Source organism: Gossypium hirsutum, chromosome D04, assembly GCF_007990345.1.
Source record: "Gossypium hirsutum isolate 1008001.06 chromosome D04, Gossypium_hirsutum_v2.1, whole genome shotgun sequence".
Lineage (NCBI taxonomy): Eukaryota > Viridiplantae > Streptophyta > Magnoliopsida > Malvales > Malvaceae > Gossypium > Gossypium hirsutum.
Genome location: NC_053440.1, coordinates 16,225,111 through 16,247,160, shown reverse-complemented (window position 1 = coordinate 16,247,160; position 22,050 = coordinate 16,225,111).

Below are 22,050 nucleotides of genomic sequence, written 5' to 3'. Positions count from 1 at the left end.
TGGCTGCAGTATAGTTGTACGGTAACGAAACCATCAGTTGATCTCTTTTTGGTGCTCTTTTGCAACTGCACCACCATGCGTGGCGTGGTATCTCAGCCGTGTCTATTTCAACTATGTTTAGCTAAACTACGGAAAGACGAAATTAATTTGAAGTGATGCAATACTATTATTCAAGAGGAAAAGAGAAATAGAAGCCAAAAGGGTCATCACTACATTTATAAGCAAAAATAGAATCCTCAAAAAAAGAAGTCATCTTGCAAGCCATCGCTGTTCGTTAGATCGGTCGAGGCTTCCCCTCGCTTGCTTTATGTTCCTCTCAGTTCTCTTTTCCATTCTGTCAGTAGAATAACTCGGTCTCTTGTCACCGTCTTCAATTTTTTTGTCCTTTGGTCGTTGGGAAGAGGTGGTCTGGACCTCTGGCTGCCAGCTTGAGTCCTTGGTTCCTTTTTTCTGGCTTGTCATGTGGTTTTCATGCTCGGTGTTGTTTGTCTAGCTTTTGCTCTAGTTTTTGTCCTCTTGGCTTTGTTCATTACATGTCTCTTGGCACCGGTTTTATCCTTCATATTCGTTGATCGGACATTGATGGTTCTTGGGATCCAAGGCACAGGTTTTGCTTTCGGTGGTTCATACCTAAGAGTTTGATATGGTTTTGCCTCCGTCAACAATCCAGCCAACCCCACGGCAGTTCTAGCGCTAGTTTTTCGAGCCTCGTGGCGGCATAGTCTCCTAGTTGGCAGGGGCGCATGCTGTAGTTTGGGCTCCTTTTCGAGCCCTTGTACTGCCTCGTGTTTCTTTTGGGCTCCTTGAACTTTGTGTTTACACCTGTTTCATTATACATTTTTTCAATTTAAGAGAAAGAATTTTTTTTGAAGGAATTAGCCTTTTTGCTGATTGGACAGTTAATAGGTCAAAATCCATTTTTGTTTAAAATGTTAGCTTTCTTGATGGGATGGTTAAATATTGTTTTTTTTTATCCATGTGGCGCAACTTTAAATCCTCACAAAAGCTTTTCTGTCTTTATTTTAAATTCATATTGAAGTTATTTTGTTTTATTTTTAATTTATGTTCATAATTAATAACTTTATATAATGGAAATATATATATATTTTTTCCATAAATTTCTTTGCATTCATCATCCAAAACAATATTTACATCTCTAACCAATTAATTCAACCTACACATCAACAAATATTCCAAGTATTACATAATTGCAAGTTGACATTATCTATTTTTTGTATTGCAATCCCTGATACCCTATATGTATATATATATATTTCATGTATATGTTTATGTTAAAAATATTTTATTTTATAAAAACATCAACTATTATATATAATTTTTGTATGCTAAATATTTAATCTCTGTGGCATTTTCTTAATTAATTTTAAATATTTTTATTTTATTTAGAATGCTAGGTGCCATAATTTGATTGGTTCAAAGGTTCTTTAAACAAGAGTTAACTATTAGTATCTAAAGTAGTAACAAAATAAAAGTATTAGTATCTACTTTGACCAAAAAAAAAAAACTTTAGATACCAAAATGGGAAAAGCAGCATAGTTTGGGTACTTATTTTTCATATAAGCCTAAAAACAATTATATTAATTTTTTTTATAATATTAGAATTTATCTTACCCACAATGCAGGTGAAAATATAATTATATTTTATATTATTATTTAAAATATTTTACATGTGAAAATAATGATATTTGAAATAATTATTTTTATTAGAACTTACCATACTCACAATATAGGTAAAAATATAATGATATTTGAAATATTTCACATATAAAATAATGATATTTGAAATATTTTTTATATAAAAATAATGTTATTAGAAATAATGATTTTATTTTATAATATCATAATTCACTATACCCACAATGTAGGTGAAAAAATTACATATTTGACATAAAAATTATATATAAACAAAAAATATATATAAAAAAATTAGTTAATGTTTTTGAAAAATAAGATACATTTAACATAATGATATATATATATAAATTTCATTATCTAATTACATATTTATTATTTTGTTGATATAAATACAAAAAGTTATTAATTAAAAACATTATTAGAACTTCAATTTGGTCTCTATTCAATTCGATGCTTAGATAGATATTCAAACATATGTTTGAGAAAAGGTTTGGACAGAACCGTTTAAGCAATCAACGCAAGAAGTAAAGTAAGGACATACATAAACAAAAATTGAGTCAAAGAGATTAGTAAAGAGAAAATCAATAGATGATATTTTTTAATGTAATTCGGATTCACTAATTCTACATCTACGGATTTTTTAACATAATTCAGATTCACTAATTCTACATCTACGGAGCCTTACTCAAAGAATGATTCTATTCAACAATTCATCCGGTACAACTACTGGTTAAAACCCAATCTACCCTCTCCCAATGGATAATTTCAACCCCAAAGTCGAACCCAAATTGTTACAAATCACTCTCCCCGACTACCTCACATTACATGCAATATCTCTCCATAAAAATCTCTAAACAATGAGTGTCTAAATACACCCCCAAACCACTAAAAGCGAAAGTTGATCAACAACCTATTTATAGGCACAATATGGCAACTTTCCTTTACAAATTTTGTGGAGATAAAATCAACTTAATGCATAATAATCCTTGGTAATAACCTCTAATATTTATCACAAAATAAAGCCTTATCGGCCAAGATAAATCAATAGATTTTTTTACCAAAAATAGCTTAAAGGATAAGGATAAACCTTATTGGATAAGGCAAGTCAATCTTCAATATTCTTCAAGTCAATTGAAAAATAAAAATGTCCATTCCCCTTCTATTTACTGCTTAGAACATTTAAAAATAGCTAAACTAGTAAAAAATATAAACATTTAAACTGACATTGACCTGTCTTGAATAGACTTGATAATGGGTTGGGTCACCTGCCTAGGATCGAAGAGTCACCCGAAAAGTGGGAGGGTTTGGGTAAAAATATAAGCCCGAAAAATGAGTTTGGAAAAAAAATAAAGCTTGTTTTCTTAACGGGTTGGGCCTCGGGTAAGATTTTCTTTTGCTCGGGCTCGGCATGGCTCAAATATGCCTAAATTTTTCCATCGTTGTTTACTTCTGTTTGTTTCCATTTTGATGTTGTTTTGCTGCCATTTTGCTATTATATTGTTACTATTTTGTTGTTATTGTTTGGATATTGTATGAATCTTATTTTATTATTAAATTTGCTATTATTTTAGAGACATTTGCTTGCTAAGTTGCAACTATCTTAGTGTTATTTAAGTATAAAGATTTTTTTAACGTATTTTCAATTTGTTGGGAAACATTTATTTTAATGCTTTTAGTATATTTGATGTATTATATTTATTAAATTTATTTTTATATAAAAATAATATAAAAATTAAGACGGGTCGGGCCGAGCTCAGATTTAGCATTTTTTATCTACATCGAGCTTGGGCAAAATTTAGGCCTATTTTCCAGATTGGGCCGGGCCTGAGCCTAAAATTTTACATTGGCCCAGCTCGAACTCAGCTTGGCCTGATCCATGATTAGGTCTAATCCTGAGGGCATGTTCAAACTGCTATCTAAAGGGTTGTCTAGACATAGCAAAAACATGGTGTCCAACAAGTAGTTCAAAGGAATGTTTGAACATGAGATGAAACTTTAGAAAAATAATAGCTAAGTGTTGGGATCTAGTGTCCTAAATGTAGTATAATCATTTTGTATATTTAAAAAAAAAAATTGGTTTAATAGAATTATTCATTAATTACATTAATAGGTTTTGTATATTGTTCTTGATGTTTTTGCATGCAAAGCAAAATGAAAACTTACTTACTAGTTGTCTAATGTTTAACTAATATTAAGTGGTATTACATGGTTAGATCATAATACGGAAAGACAACTTGTGTTAATAGATAAACCTAAACATGTCTTCAGTCTAATCGGGAATGAGTAAACTGATTAAAAGACTAATATGTCGTCTATCAAGTCCAATTTGGGAGATGCTTTATCTTAAGGATCGAAGCAGATGATGTTGGATCTGGTACCCTAAGTGTAATATTTTCATCTATGTACACTTGTATTGTTTCAAACAAATTGGTTTAATATAATTATCCATGAATTACATTAATACCATTTATATATTGTCCTCAATGGTTTTTTCTTGCACGCAAAGCAAAATGGAAGCAAATATTGTCTCACTAGTTATCTAATGTTTAACTAATACTAAGCAGTATTACGCGGTTGAATTGTAACACAGAAAGACAACTTATATTAATAGATGAACCTAAACATGTACTTAGTCTAATCGAAAATGAGCAAACCGATTGAAAGACTAATATGGCATCTATCAAGTCCGATTGGGGAGATACTTTCTCTTGAGCTTTGGAGCAGATGACTAAAAGAAGATAGAGTCATAGATGTAACTGACTAGATTGACAGTACATCAGACATGACCCAAGTAGAATAGATCCTGAATCGGTTTATAGATTTATTCACTTGTGATATTCATGTTGTGGCATACCTTAATCCTGATTGGATGATGGAATATGCATGCGTAACTCGTATACTTTGATGTAAGTAAAAGCCTAAGTTCAAATAGATAAGGAGCTGAAAGCTAGTGCGTTGTGTAACACCCCTAACCTATATCTGTTGCCAGGATAAGGTTACAGAGCATTACCGAAATTTACAGATCAAATACAGACATTTAATATCATTAAATAATTCATATAAGAAACTAATCATAATCAATCATATTGTCCCTTATATGAGCCTATGAGGCCCAAAATATGCATTAGAAACAAGTCGGGACTAAACCGAGTACTCAGAGAATTTTTCGCAAAACTTGAAAATTTTTCCTAGGTGCAAGGGACACACGCCTGTGTGGCCAGGCCGTGTGGCTCACACGGTCAAGAGACACACCCGTGTTTTAGGCCGTGTGGGAATTCGAAGTAGGGCACACAGCCGTGTCCCAGCCCGTGTCCAAATTAGGGTGCTTTCTGACTTGGGTCACATGGCCAAGCCACACGCTCGTGTGCTAGGCCGTGTAAGCATACTGACTTGTAATAAATAAGGTGCAGGGGTTACACGGCCAAGCCGCACGACTGTATGCTAGGCTATGTGAACAATTTTGAGCATTCTGTTTTGAAATTTTAAAAATGCAAGGGACACACGGCCAAGTCACACACCTATGTGCTAAGCCGTGTGTCACATACTGCTGAGACACACGCCCATGTCTCTACCCGTGTGGACAAAAATAGGCCATTTTCCAAGCCACATTTCTCACCCAATTTATCTTTCACCTACATTAACACTTTAACATACTCACAAGCTAATACCAAACATTCAAATCAAACCAAAACCAAGTCTTAGGCAAATTATATCATCACATATGTTTAAATATCCAAACTTACCTATTTAACTAAAACTACATGTATGCTTATTTATAACATACATACTAGCTCAATCAAATCAAACATAACAAATATGATAAAGCCACACATATATACATATCAAAATCTGTCCAACATAAGCCATTCCAATGGCTAATCACAACCAAACACATACATGCCATCATTGGCCAAATTTAGCATATACATACCATTATAACCCAAAAGTTGGTTTGTTACATATACCAAAATGAGCAGATGAATAGTGTGAGATATCTCCGCCAAGCTTCCAACCCAATGAGCCTCCGAATACTATAAAGTAGAGGAAATAAAATAGAGTAAGCATTTAATGCTTAGAAAGTTCGTATAACGAGAAATTAACTTACCATTCATTTACATTAAAGGTTGGCATACAAGTTACATCCAAAGCAATTTGGCTAATAGCCTAAACACATACCCTCATCAAACATGTTAGTCATATATTTCACATGAATATCAAGAAACATGTATGAGCTCATCAAATATCAAATTTCCATATTCATAACTTTCCACTTCTTGTGTTCATATATCAATTTCATGTATTTTAAGTATATACAAGTAATGATTCATTTCGAACTCATGTTTTCTCATATCAGGATTTTGCCCATTGAATCACTTAAAATATCGATGGATACACGGATAGTACACACGAAGTGTACAAATCTCTAATCTGTCTGTAACACCCCTAACCCGTCTCCGTCGCCGAATCAGGGTTACGAGGCATTACGAAACCAAGCTCACATAAACATAACTTTAATATCTAATTCCAAATGCAAGTCCAATTCATGAACATATATAATCAAATTCAAGCATGGAAACTAAACTCTTTTCCCATTGCTATTTACACAATAGGATTCAAAACTAACCAAAACATTATCAAGCCTATACATGCCATAAGATCGAGTTCAAATATTTAACAAAATACCAAAAGAAGTCGATAGTGTGATGGACTGTGCTGATGATCCCCGAGCTCGTAACGCGTCTCCAAATCTATAAAAACGAATGAACGAAAGCAAACGAAGTAAGCTTTTATAGCTTAGTAAGTCTCCAGCATAACTAAATGTATAATTATAAACACATAATTATTATAACCTTTTTAATCTATTCTACTGAAATTTCAACTAACACAACCAACTAACATTCATACATTATTCTACTCAGACCATTTCATTTATAGTCAGATATGTATACCTGTCGGATGAATTCAGTTTAATATATATATTATACAAAACAACATTACAATTGAATGTATACCACCGAGCATATATATACATATTATATACATATCAAACCGATTGTATATGTACACTCATGGTATGTTCTAAATCAATTCAAATCTAACACAAATATATATACATCAATCACATCTTATATTTGTTTGTATATAAATATACTCATTATGAATTTATACCTGAATACCTAGGTAACACATACATTCGAAATACACACATATATATATATATATCTCAAATGCATACATGATTAATTATCAAACACATAGGCTCAACATATATATGTTTAACTACCACATATCACCATATGCATTTATAAATTCAGCAATCACATATATCTAATGTACATATGTATTCATCGATTTCATATAATCACAAATCATAGATATATCCATTGCATATTCTAACACAATTTAAACAGATTCACCGGCATTTTGCCTGCTAGGCTTAAAGCCTGATTCAGTACACCGGCACTTAGCCTGCTAGACATATAGTCTGAAATGTATCACCGGCATTAAGCCTGCTAGACATATAGTCTGAAATGTATCACCGGCATTAAGCCTGCTAGACTTAAAGTCTGAAATGTATCACCGGCATTTAGCCTGCTAGACTTAAAGTCTGAATTACTTCACCGGCATTAAGCCTGCTAGACGTAACGTCTGTATTATATTCAATCACTTTATAATAATTCAAACTAACAATTTCATATCTTCACTACCATTCAAAAACTTTTACGTGAATATACATACAAAATCGAAACTTTCACATACATATATAATTCCATACCAAATTTCGATTCAAGAATTTATACATGTGCATTTATACATATTCGAATCTACCATATGAATGTATAATTTCATACTCAATTTCAAAACAAAAACTTGTACATATATAAATGCACAATCAATCCTCGCATACTTATATAATGACATAACTAAATTCAATACACAACGCATACATGTATATTTGCATGCTTATTCGACTTTATATATATATATATACATACTTATATAATCATTCAAACCATATATATATATACCTATATCTTATACATACCTTTGATTAATCCAATAATTTATACAAGATCATACTTGTATATATCGAACATGTTATATACAATATCTATAGTCCAAAGTTTATTCAACTATTATACTTTAAATTATAGCTCAATCATAAGATAAAATTAGTATGCATGTATAAATATTAACTTAATAACTTTTAGTTGCTAATAGACTTACCTCGGATATCAGCAAACACGATCGACTATTCGATTACCTTCGATTTCCCCCGATCCAAATTCGTTTTCTTCGTTCCTTGATCTAAACATAGTCAAATTTAACCCTTTTATTCATCAAATCATTCAATTTTATCCAAAAACACTTAAATGGGCAAATCACCATTTTGCCCCAGACATTTTACACTTTTTGCAATTTAGTCCCTATTGCATAAAACACAAAATACACAAAATCTCACAACACTATAGTTAGGCCGAATCTTCCTTGTAATCATACAAGTCCATACATTTCATTTATTTCACATTTTAGTCCCTCAAAAATTTATTTTCACAATCTAGCCCTAAATACTCAAATTCATCAAAAATCCCAAGACAAAACATGTTAATCTAAGACATATCTTCCATTATTCATCATCAAACATCCCAAAACACAAATATTCATCAATGGCATAATTCAAAATATTCATCAATTCACAAAATTAAGACATGGGTTTTGAAGTATTCAAAGCAACGATCTCAAAAACGTAAAAATCATCAAAAACCGAAACAATTTCATACCTTAATCAAGCTAGTAAAGTGCCGAAACCCTAAATGCCATGGATGTTTTCTTTCTTTGCAACATTCGGCCAACAAAAGAGATGATAATGGCTTGTTTTATGTTTTGTTTTATTATACTATACATTATTTATTAATTTACTTATTTAACCTTTAATAATTAATAAACAAAACATATATAATAAGGTCATATTAGTCCTTTGCCACCCACTATCTATGTTTTAGTCTAATTGCATCATTAATCCCCCATTTTAAAAAGACAACAACAATTAGGTACTTTTAGATTTAACCCCTAAATTTTTATTTTAAGCTATTTAATCCTTTTATTTAATCGGACACTCAAATGACAAAATTAAAACACGAAAATTTCACACAATTAAATTCACACATAATAAACACACAAAATAATATTAAAATATTTTTTTGACTCGGACTTGTGGTCCCGAAACCACTATGTCCGATTAGAGTCAAAACCGGGTTGTTACAACTCTCCCCCCCTTAGGAATTTTCGTCCCCGAAAATCTTACCGGTGAATAGGTTTGGATAACGCTCTTTCATTGTATCTTCTGACTCCCAAGTTGCTTCTTCAACTCCATGTTTATGCCACAACACTTTAACTAACGGAATTTTCTTATTTCGTAATTCTTTGATCTCACGAGCCAGAATGCTAATCGGTTCTTCTTCATATGACATATCAGGGTTAATTTCAATCTCCGTCGGACAAATCACATGTGAAGGATCAGATCGGTATCTACGGAGCATCGAAACATGAAATACATTGTGAATCTTTTCTAGCTCAGGTGGTAACATCAATCTATAAGCAACCGGTCCGACACGCTCTATAATCTCATACGGTCCAATGAATCTTGGACTCAATTTGCCTTTACGACCGAATCTGAGTACTTTCTTCCATGGTGAGACTTTCAAAAACACTTTATCGCCGGTCTGAAATTCTATATCTTTTCTTTTCAAATCCGCATAAGATTTCTGACGATCCGATGCTGATTTCAGACTGTCCCGAATCACTTTCACTTTCTGTTCGGTCTCTTTAATCAAATCAACCCCGTGTATCTTATTTTCACTGAGCTCGGTCCAATACAGTGGTGTACGAAATTTACGACCATACAAAGCCTCATAAGGTGCCATTTTGATACTAGATTGAAAGCTGTTATTATAAGCAAATTCAATCAAAGGTAAATATCGTTCCCACGTACCTTCAAACTCAAGAATGCAACATCTCAACATATCCTCAAGTATCTGAATGATTCGCTCGGATTGACCATCTGTTTGCGGATGGAAAGCTGTGCTAAAATGTAGCTTCGTACCTAAAGCATCTTGTAATTTCTTCCAAAATCGCGATGTGAATCTCGGGTCTCTATCTGAAACGATAGAAATAGGCACACCATGCAATCTCACAATTTGAAAAACATACAATTCAGCAAGTTTATCGAGTGGGAAATCCGTGCGAATCGGAATAAAGTGCGCCGATTTTGTCAACCTATCAACAATAACCCAGATTGCATCTTTCTTGCTCGGTGTCAACGGTAAACCGGATACAAAATCCATCGTAACTCTGTCCCATTTCCATTCAGGTATCATGATCGGCTGCAGCAATCCAGAAGGTACCTGATGTTCGGCCTTTACTTGCTGACATATTAAACATTTCGAAACAAAGTCAGAAATGTCCCGTTTCATTCCATGCCACCAATAGTGTTGTTTCAGATCATTATACATTTTTGTGCTACCCGGATGAATAGAAAATCGACTATTGTGGGCTTCATTCAAAATCATCTGAATTAACTCTGGATTTTTCGGAACACATAATCGGTTTCTAAATCTCAAACAATTCTCAGCATCAACTAGAAACTCTGAATCAACATTTAAGTCACACTGAGCTCGTTTTGCAATTAAATCATCATCGACTTTCTGGGCTTCACAAATCTGTTGAATAAATAACGATTTTACTTTCAACTCAGCTACTATCACACCATCGTCAGACATAGCCATATGCGCGTTCATTGCACGCAAAGCAAACAATGATTTTCGACTTAGGGCATCAGCAACAACATTAGCCTTTCCCGGATGATAGTCAATCACAAGCTCGTAATCTTTCAACAATTCCAACCATCGACGCTGTCTCAAATTCAGATCTTTCTGAGTCATCAAATATTTCAAGCTTTTATGATCGGAATAAACATGGCATCTTTCGCCAAACAGATAGTGACGCCATATTTTTAACGCAAATACAATAGCGGCCAATTCCAGATCATGCGTTGGATAGTTCTTTTCATGCGGCTTTAACTGTCTCGAGGCATAGGCTACAACTTTGCCTTCCTGCATCAATACACAGCCCAAACCATTTAAAGATGCATCATTATAGATAACAAACTCTTTACCCTATTCTGGTTGAACTAGGACTGGAGCTTTGGTTAAAAGAGCTTTCAACTGATCGAAACTTTTCTGGCACTTTTCTGACCACTCAAACTTAACGTCTTTTTGTAGTAGCCTTGTCATCGGGGTCGCAATCATAGAGAACCCTTTCACAAAACTTCTATAATAGCCAGCGAGCCCCAGAAAGCTTCGAACTTCCGAAACATTCCTCGGAGGTTTCCAATCAAGTATAGCTGAAATTTTACTCGGATCAACCCAAATACCCGATGCTGATACAACATGGCCCAGAAAACTGACTTCACGTAACCAGAACTCACATTTACTAAACTTTGCATACAACTGCTTATCTCACAAAGTTTGTAACACAAGTCTCAGATGTTCAGCATGCTCATTTTCGTCTCGAGAGTAGATCAAAATGTCATCAATAAATACTACCACAAACCGATCCAGATACTTCCTAAAGATCCGATTCATCAAATCCATGAAAATAGCAGGTGCATTAGTAAGTCCGAAAGGCATAACAAGAAACTCATAATGTCCGTACCTCGTTCGGAAAGCAGTCTTTGGCACATCAGAGTCTTTAACTCGCAACTGATAGTAGCCTGATCTCAGATCTATCTTTGAAAACACAGTAGCCCCTTTCAACTGATCGAACAAATCATCAATCCGTGGTAACGGATACTTATTCTTTATAGTCACTTTATTGAGTTGCCGGTAATCAATGCACATTCTCATCGTTCCGTCTTTCTTTCTCACAAATAGAACTGGTGCACCCCAAGGAGAGAAACTCGGTCGTGCAAAACCTTTATCAGTCAGCTCTTGCAACTGTACTTTCAATTCTTTTAATTCGGTCGGTGCCATACGGTACGGAGCTATCGATATGGGAGTCGTCCCTGGTACTAACTCAATACCAAACTCTACCTCTCGAATAGGTGGCAAACCCGGTAATTCTTCGGGAAACACGTCTGAATACTCACACACTACTGTTACAGATTCAATCTTCTTTTCGGTCACTTTACTATCAAGAACAAATGCAAGGTAAGCTTCACAACCCCTTCTCACATACTTCTGAGCCGACATCGAGGATATTATTGCTGATAAACCATTCAGATCATTAGATTCGATCCGAATAATCTCATCATTCTGACACCGTAGATCAATAGTTTTCCGTTTGCAGTTTACAATAGCATCATGCAGAGTTAACCAATCCATACCCAGAATTATATCGAACTCGTCGAATGGTAACAACATCAAATCAGCTGGAAAACATAAATCTCGAATCATCAACGGACAATTCTTGCACACTTTGTCAACCAAAACACACCGGCCCATGGGGTTCGATACTTTAATTACAAACTCAGTAGACTCAACAGGCAAAGTCTTACTGAATACTAAAGTCTCACACACATAAGAATGAGTCGAACCAGGATCAATCAATGCAATAACATTAGTATCATAAAGAGTGAAAGTACCAGTAATAACATCTGGAGAAGAAGCCTCCTCTCGAGCACGGATGGCATAAGCTCTGGCAGGTGCACGGGCCTCAGATCGAATTACTGTGTCCCTGGTTCCTCTCTGACTACCACTTACATTACTCAATTGTCTCGGCGGTCTACCTCGGACTGGCACATTACTCGGTCTGGTATCCTGCACAGTGTTTTGCTCAGCTACCATCGGACACTCTCGAATGAAATGATCTTTTGAACCACACTTGAAGCAAGACCGATCATGGAATCTGCAATCCCCAGGATGCCATTTCCCACAATGCTTGCACTCTGATCTATTTTGTCGAACACTACCAACGCTAGCAACTGAAGTAGCTCGTGAACTCACAGGGGGTCGATCTCGATCATACTTAGGAAACCCTGCAGTAGCTTTAGATTGGCTATGATCCGCTCTGAATTTCCTTGAGGTCAACTGAAATGATTTACTGAATGATCTTTTACGAGAATCTCGAGCTTCATAGTCAGCTTTCCTCTTCTCTTTCCCGAGCTCCTCAGCTTTACAAGCTCGTTCAACAAGTACTACGAACTCTTTTATCTCAAGTATACCAACTAAAAGTTTAATATCTTCATTCAGCCCATCTTCAAATCTTCTACACATGATAGCTTCAGTTGAAACACACTCTCGAGCATATCTACTAAGTCTCACAAATTTCCGTTCATATTCTGTCACTGTCATACGACCCTGTTTCAGTTCAAGAAATTCCTTACGTTTCTGATCAATAAATCTCTGGCTGATGTATTTCTTACGAAACTCAGTCTGAAAGAATTCCCAGGTCACTCGCTCTTTCGGAACCACCGATACTAGTGTATTCCACCAGTGATATGCAGTGTCCCGTAGCAAGGATATGGCACATTTCAAGCACTCATCAGGGGTGCAAGACAACTCATCAAACACTCGAATAGTATTATCAAGCCAGAATTCAGCTCGCTCAGCATCATCATCATCAGTAGCTCTGAACTCTTCGGCCCCGTGTTTTCGAATTTTGTCAACCGGAGGCTTAAGTAATCTCATCGGATCACTTACTTGGGGTATAACAGGAATCGAAGATGGATTAGTCGGGGGTGGAGGTTGTTGTGTAACCGGATTAGTTCGGACATAATGAGTAAACCAGTCATTCATCATTTGGTAGAAGGCTTGTTTAGCCTCTCCCTCCTGGTTACTCGAGATTGGTCGAGAATCTACTGGCTCTGTCCCTTGCGCGGGAGCAGGCGCTATACTCTCAACATCATCAGCTACGGCTCGTTCGGGATCCATTACTATACGAAAACACATTTTTAGACGTCAACAGTCATCACACTATCTCGATATAAAAATATGGCATGTATAGCTAGACTCATACACGCTACGCTAGTTCCGAGAATCGACTAAACCGTAGCTCTGATACCAATAAAATGTAACACCCCTAACCCGTCTCCGTCGCCGAATCAGGGTTACGAGGCATTACGAAACCAAGCTCACATAAACATAACTTTAATATCTAATTCCAAATGCAAGTCCAATTCATGAACATATATAATCAAATTCAAGCATGGAAACTAAACTCTTTTCCCATTGCTATTTACACAATAGGATTCAAAACTAACCAAAACATTATCAAGCCTATACATGCCATAAGATCGAGTTCAAATATTTTAACAAAATACCAAAAGAAGTCGATAGTGTGATGGACTGTGCTGATGATCCCCGAGCTCGTAACGCGTCTCCAAATCTATAAAAACGAATGAACGAAAGCAAACGAAGTAAGCTTTTATAGCTTAGTAAGTCTCCAGCATAACTAAATGTATAATTATAAACACATAATTATTATAACCTTTTTAATCTATTCTACTGAAATTTCAACTAACACAACCAACTAACATTCATACATTATTCTACTCAGACCATTTCATTTATAGTCAGATATGTATACCTGTCGGATGAATTCAGTTTAATATATATATTATACAAAACAACATTACAATTGAATGTATACCACCGAGCATATATATACATATTATATACATATCAAACCGATTGTATATGTACACTCATGGTATGTTCTAAATCAATTCAAATCTAACACAAATATATATACATCAATCACATCTTATATTTGTTTGTATATAAATATACTCATTATGAATTTATACCTGAATACCTAGGTAACACATACATTCGAAATACACACATATATATATATATATATCTCAAATGCATACATGATTAATTATCAAACACATAGGCTCAACATATATATGTTTAACTACCACATATCACCATATGCATTTATAAATTCAGCAATCACATATATCTAATGTACATATGTATTCATCGATTTCATATAATCACAAATCATAGATATATCCATTGCATATTCTAACACAATTTAAACAGATTCACCGGCATTTTGCCTGCTAGGCTTAAAGCCTGATTCAGTACACCGGCACTTAGCCTGCTAGACATATAGTCTGAAATGTATCACCGGCATTAAGCCTGCTAGACATATAGTCTGAAATGTATCACCGGCATTAAGCCTGCTAGACTTAAAGTCTGAAATGTATCACCGGCATTTAGCCTGCTAGACTTAAAGTCTGAATTACTTCACCGGCATTAAGCCTGCTAGACGTAACGTCTGTATTATATTCAATCACTTTATAATAATTCAAACTAACAATTTCATATCTTCACTACCATTCAAAAACTTTTACGTGAATATACATACAAAATCGAAACTTTCACATACATATATAATTCCATACCAAATTTCGATTCAAGAATTTATACATGTGCATTTATACATATTCGAATCTACCATATGAATGTATAATTTCATACTCAATTTCAAAACAAAAACTTGTACATATATAAATGCACAATCAATCCTCGCATACTTATATAATGACATAACTAAATTCAATACACAACGCATACATGTATATTTGCATGCTTATTCGACTTTATATATATATATATACATACTTATATAATCATTCAAACCATATATATATATACCTATATCTTATACATACCTTTGATTAATCCAATAATTTATACAAGATCATACTTGTATATATCGAACATGTTATATACAATATCTATAGTCCAAAGTTTATTCAACTATTATACTTTAAATTATAGCTCAATCATAAGATAAAATTAGTATGCATGTATAAATATTAACTTAATAACTTTTAGTTGCTAATAGACTTACCTCGGATATCAGCAAACACGATCGACTATTCGATTACCTTCGATTTCCCCCGATCCAAATTCGTTTTCTTCGTTCCTTGATCTAAACATAGTCAAATTTAACCCTTTTATTCATCAAATCATTCAATTTTATCCAAAAACACTTAAATGGGCAAATCACCATTTTGCCCCAGACATTTTACACTTTTTGCAATTTAGTCCCTATTGCATAAAACACAAAATACACAAAATCTCACAACACTATAGTTAGGCCGAATCTTCCTTGTAATCATACAAGTCCATACATTTCATTTATTTCACATTTTAGTCCCTCAAAAATTTATTTTCACAATCTAGCCCTAAATACTCAAATTCATCAAAAATCCCAAGACAAAACATGTTAATCTAAGACATATCTTCCATTATTCATCATCAAACATCCCAAAACACAAATATTCATCAATGGCATAATTCAAAATATTCATCAATTCACAAAATTAAGACATGGGTTTTGAAGTATTCAAAGCAACGATCTCAAAAACGTAAAAATCATCAAAAACCGAAACAATTTCATACCTTAATCAAGCTAGTAAAGTGCCGAAACCCTAAATGCCATGGATGTTTTCTTTCTTTGCAACATTCGACCAACAAAAGAGATGATAATGGCTTGTTTTATGTTTTGTTTTATTATACTATACATTATTTATTAATTTACTTATTTAACCTTTAATAATTAATAAACAAAACATATATAATAAGGTCATATTAGTCCTTTGCCACCCACTATCTATGTTTTAGTCTAATTGCATCATTAATCCCCCATTTTAAAAAGACAACAACAATTAGGTACTTTTAGATTTAACCCCTAAATTTTTATTTTAAGCGATTTAATCCTTTTATTTAATCGGACACTCAAATGACAAAATTAAAACACGAAAATTTCACACAATTAAATTCACACATAATAAACACACAAAATAATATTAAAATATTTTTTTGACTCGGACTTGTGGTCCCGAAACCACTATGTCCGATTAGAGTCAAAATCGGGTTGTTACACTGTCAATTCATATTTGAGAGTGCTCATACGAGCACATAAATGAGAAACTCTTTCAAGCTAAATAATGGGAAGCTCATGTGAGCCATGTAACGGGAAGCTCATTTGAGTTGTATAATGAAAAGCTCATTCGAGCTGTATAACGGGAAGCTCATAAGAGCCGCAATCGGGAAGTTCAAGCAAGCCAATATTGGGAAGCTCTGGAGAGCCATTAATCAAGAAGCTCATAAGAGCCAGCTATCGGGAAGCTCCGAAGAGCCATATATCGGGACACTCATAAGAGCTACGGTGTGTCCACAAAACATGCAGGATCACAACCAATTGGGATGCTTAGAAGAGCTATTAACGGGAAGCTCGCAAGAACCATATAACATGAAGCTCGTGAGAGCCAAATATTGGGATGCTCATGAAAGCTACTAACGAGACGCTCTTTTAAGTTGTGGTGTGTCCACAACACATGCATGACCACAACCAATTCGGGAACCCTATATATATCGAATTTCACTTATTCAAACGGAACTTAATATTTGTCAGGCAATTGCGGATATGTGATTTATTTTCATACATGGCAATTACACAATTCACATACACAACATTCCATTCAATCATATAAATATACAATTTAGTTACACAAACTTACCTTGACAAGTGTTCGTGTACGCAAAATCTATTAATCCGACACTTTTTCTTTTCCACGATCTAGCTTCTTATTTGATCTATTCGGATCTATACGAATGAATTTAACATCAATTTATATTCAATTAAGTTCAATACACATACTTTTGATTAATTACGATTTTGTCTCTAGGCTCGAAAAATAAAATTCAAGAAATTTAATCCTTATTCTAAGCCTAGTCGATTTTTACATGTAACAATAACAACCCATGTTTTTTTACAAAATTCAGAATATTTCCATAAATTTTACATCTTTTCAATTTAGCCCCTAAATCAAAATTTCATTAAAATTCCCTTGAAAAAGTTGTTTATCTATCAACAACCTTTCATTTTCTACCATAAAACTTCAAAATTCATGCATAATCATCCATGGCAAAACCCTAACACTTTAATAACTTTATAAATTAATCCCCGAGATAGCTAGATTAAGTTATGACGATTTTAAAAATATAAAAATTATTAAAAATGGGACAAGAATACATACCTAATTGAGCCAAATAAGTTTGCTAGAGCTCAAGTTCTCATGGCTAGGGTTTCCATATTTTTATTTGGGAAAGATGATGATAAATGATGATATTAGATTTTTATTTTATTTATCATCTTTTATTTTATTTGCTTTCCAATTTAGTCCTTTTTAATGAATTTTCCAATGATGACTAATCATACTTATCTACTAACTCCTTTTAATGGTCTATTTGTCATACAAGGACCTCAAATTTTGAATTCCATAGCTATTTGATCCCTTTAGCTACTAGAATTCAACTTTTGCACTTTATACAATTTGGTTTTTCACATCTAATTAGACATGTAATCAATAAAATTGTTTTATGGAATTTTCATACAATATTTAAATTGTAATGCAGATCATGAAATAATATAAAAATAATTTTTCTTATGAACTCGAATTTATGGTCCCGAAACCACTGTTCTGATTTCACTGAAAACGAGTTGTTACACGTTGGGTATACGACTTCTGCAATATGTAGCATCATTCACAATAGTGGAATTCATAGCCAAGAAATGGGTAAATGATATCCTTTCATGGGCATTACATGATAGATGAATAGTAAATGTGGGCACGGGTCGTTTGTCTTTATGATAAATGATTTAATTACTATGTGATAGTAATTGACTTTTCATGAAGGAAGATAAAATGAATACCATGAGATAAAATATGATAATATTGGGAGAACAAATTTATCATAAAGATATTAAGGATATCCTATTAGGGTAACACACTTATGATAAAATCATTGTACGAGCATTGATCGAGTAGCTCTCGTAATGGTATGTAATTAGGGAGAGCTCAGTCACGGTACTATAGTGGAATGACTTTGTGACTAAATGAGTTTATGATTAATAGGTGAAAAGTTGGAACTTAATTATAAATTATTTGAGCCTTAATTATATATGTCCAATTGGTCCTTCCGCTAGCTCGTCCAAACCAGAAATGAATTGCATGTAGAACCAAATGAACATAAATGGATATAAATGATAAAATTAGATAAATGAGTACGTTTGGAAATGAATGTGTCTTCTTACTAAGTATGGAAATGACTTGAGAATTAATCTAAGTTTTTCTAATTATTATTTAAATAAATAATTGAAGTTTGAAAACATAATTAAATTAATTGGTCATTATGAATTTATTGGATATGAAAATTAAATATATTTTCTCATAAATTCTTTTACGATAAGGTTTCCATGACTTTAACGGAATTAGAATTGGGTTGAGAAAATCATTTAATTGAAAATTTAATTTATTTAATAAATAATAATTATTTTGAGAAATAAAAAACATGTGGGCTAGATTAAATTATAAAGTTCAAGAAGCACATATAATTGAACCCAATACAAGAGAGGTCCAAAATACCTCATAATAAATACGAGGGGGCGACAACCTTAGTATACATAACTAGGGTTAGCCGCCCCTCTCTTCTAGTTGAATTAGGTAACTAGTTTTTCTATCAAATAAATATTAGTTGTATTATACTGATTCAACTAGGATTCTTTTATCTCTCCCTATAAATAAATGACACTGGTAGGGCAAAGAAAAACACAAGTAATGTACAAGTTTTCAGATATTGTTATTCTACCCGAAAATAGTAAGAATTTATTTTCTAAGTATTAATTTTATTTTTTGGGAATAACAATTTTAATGGTTTCTATTGAGATACATTTACTTTTCTACTGGAAGTAAGAAAATTGTTTCTGGTTCTATATTTGATTCTGGATTGCTCGAACTCGAGCTCGAAATGATTCATGGTACGAGAATAACAGAGAAGGCCGTTTGGTTGAAAGTCGGGAATATTTAGGATTTGTGTCACACAAAGCATAAGTATTTTTCGGAAAAATTTTATTGCTATAAATATCACAAATCGACTCGATTTAAAAAAAAATAATTTTTCGCTATTACAAAATATCTTTTTTAAACTCAGTTTTTTTCCAACAGATGACTCTTAGAAGATAGAGACATATATGTGATTGACTCGGATGACAATACATTGAACAAGAGCCAAGTAGAATAGATCCTAGATTCATTTATGGATTTATTCATTTGTGACGTTCATAGTGTAGCATATTTTAATCCTGAGTGGATAATAGACTATGTATGCGTGACTTATATAAGTTGATATAAGTAAAAGATTGAGTTTAAATAGATAAGGAACCATAAGCTGGTTCATTGGGTATACAACTTCTATAGTATGTAGCATCATTTACGATAGTGGAATTCATAGCCCAACTAATTGGTAAATGATACTCTCTCATAGACATTACGTGATAGATGAAAAGTAAACATAGTTATTGGTCGTTTGTTTTCGTGATACATGACTTGGTTACTATTTGATAGTAATTGACTTTTCACGAAGGAAGAAGTGAAATGACTTTGTGACTAAATAAGTTTCCAATTAATAGGCATAAAACTGAAACTTCTTGAAACCAAAAATGAATTGCATGTAAAACCAAATGAACATAAATGATGAAATTATAGAAATGAGTTGCATTAACAAATGAATGTGTTTTCTCATTAAGTATAGAAATAACTTGAGAATTAATTTAAGATTTTTGAATTATTATTTAATTGATTAGAATTAAATAATTGAAGTTCGAAAATGAAATGAAATTAATTAGTTATTGTGAATCCGTTGAATGTGAAAATTAAATATATTTCCTAATAGATTCTTTTATTATAAATATGTAATGACTTTAATAGAATTAGAATTGAGTTGTAAAAACTATTTAAGTGGGAAATTAATTTAGTAATTTTGATTAATTTAATTAATTTAATTAATTAATACTTATTTTGGGAAATAGAAAAAAATATTGGGTTCGGTTAAATTATAAAATGTTAGGTCAAAAGTCTAGGAAGCACATATAATTGGATCCAATACAGGAGAGACCCAAACCTCATCATGTTACATGAGAGGGGTGGAAACCTTAGTGTTATTATCTAGGGTGTGCCGCCCCTCCTTGCTCCTAGTTGGACTAAGGGGTGTTTTCTATTAAATAAATATTGTTTATGTTTTCTTATTCGACCAAAATTCTGTTATCTCTCTCTATAAATAGAAAGAATTTATTCCTGAATAAATTCTAATTTTCAGAATAACAAACCTTTTTGTTTAGAGAGAGAAATTACTTTTGCACTGAAAGTAATAATTTAGTTTCTTATCATGTGTTTGGTTCGTGTTGCTCGAGCCTACACTTGGTGCAATTTGGGGTGTGAGGATAATAGAGAAGGTCGTTCAGTTGGAAGCCAGGAATAATTTAAATTCGTTCACTCAAAGCACAAGTACTTTTCAAGAAAAGTTTATTGTTATAAATATCACAAATTGGCTCAATTTTCAAAAAAATTAAAAATTCCGTTGTTAATCAAAACCATTTTCATAACCAGATTTTTTTCAATAATTGATATCATAGTCAAATTGTGCTATGTTTATAATAGAAATTGATATCAATTTTCTCTCTTCTTCATGTTTGGTTAAATTTTATAAGATGTAACATTATTTTAATTATATCCATGTTTTGGGTTATGTATGTGAATAAATATTTTTAACTATTTTATTATATATGTGATAAAATAATTGTGCCAAAGTTGTGATTCCTAGAAATTAGGTTGGGTGTAATTTTAGGTTTTAATAAATTTTGGGATATATAATCTATCATCTCCACATAGATTTTATTTGAACTTTAGAATTATTCATGTGAGCAGGAAACAAACTTAGGGTTTTCGTAACCTAATTTTTCGGCAAAACCTAGAGAACCAAGACATATCCAAAACTGATCAAGACAACACAAACTCGACCTAGTCAATAGTCAAAAGACTAATAGTGGGCCAATGGTAACCCAGCGGCGGCGAAGGTGATAGTGGCATCAACGGTGACAACGGTGACCTGTGTTGATGACGGCGATTCGACGGTAGATCCCTTCTGTGATTTTTCAAGTCTTTTGGGTTTTGGGTAACCCAAAACTAGGATATTTAGATGCAACGACTCGATTTTCAATGGTGTCACAAAATTTGATTTCGAACTGAATTAATTAAGTAAAGTTAGTAGATAATTTAAAATGGAATAACTATGAGTTAAGTGCGGATTGGAAAGGTCAAATTAGTATGTGTTATTGGATTAAAAAGGTTAATAAAAATGGTATAAGGACTAAACCGTTAATGAATAAACTAAATGAAAATTTGATTCTTGAATTAGCGAGTGCCTTAAATGGCAAATAAGCTAAGGGAAAATTAATAATTAAACCGAATATAAAAGGATGAATTATTTTTAATGGTTTAATAAGGTAATCATTTCCTACTAACAAGTGTTAAGC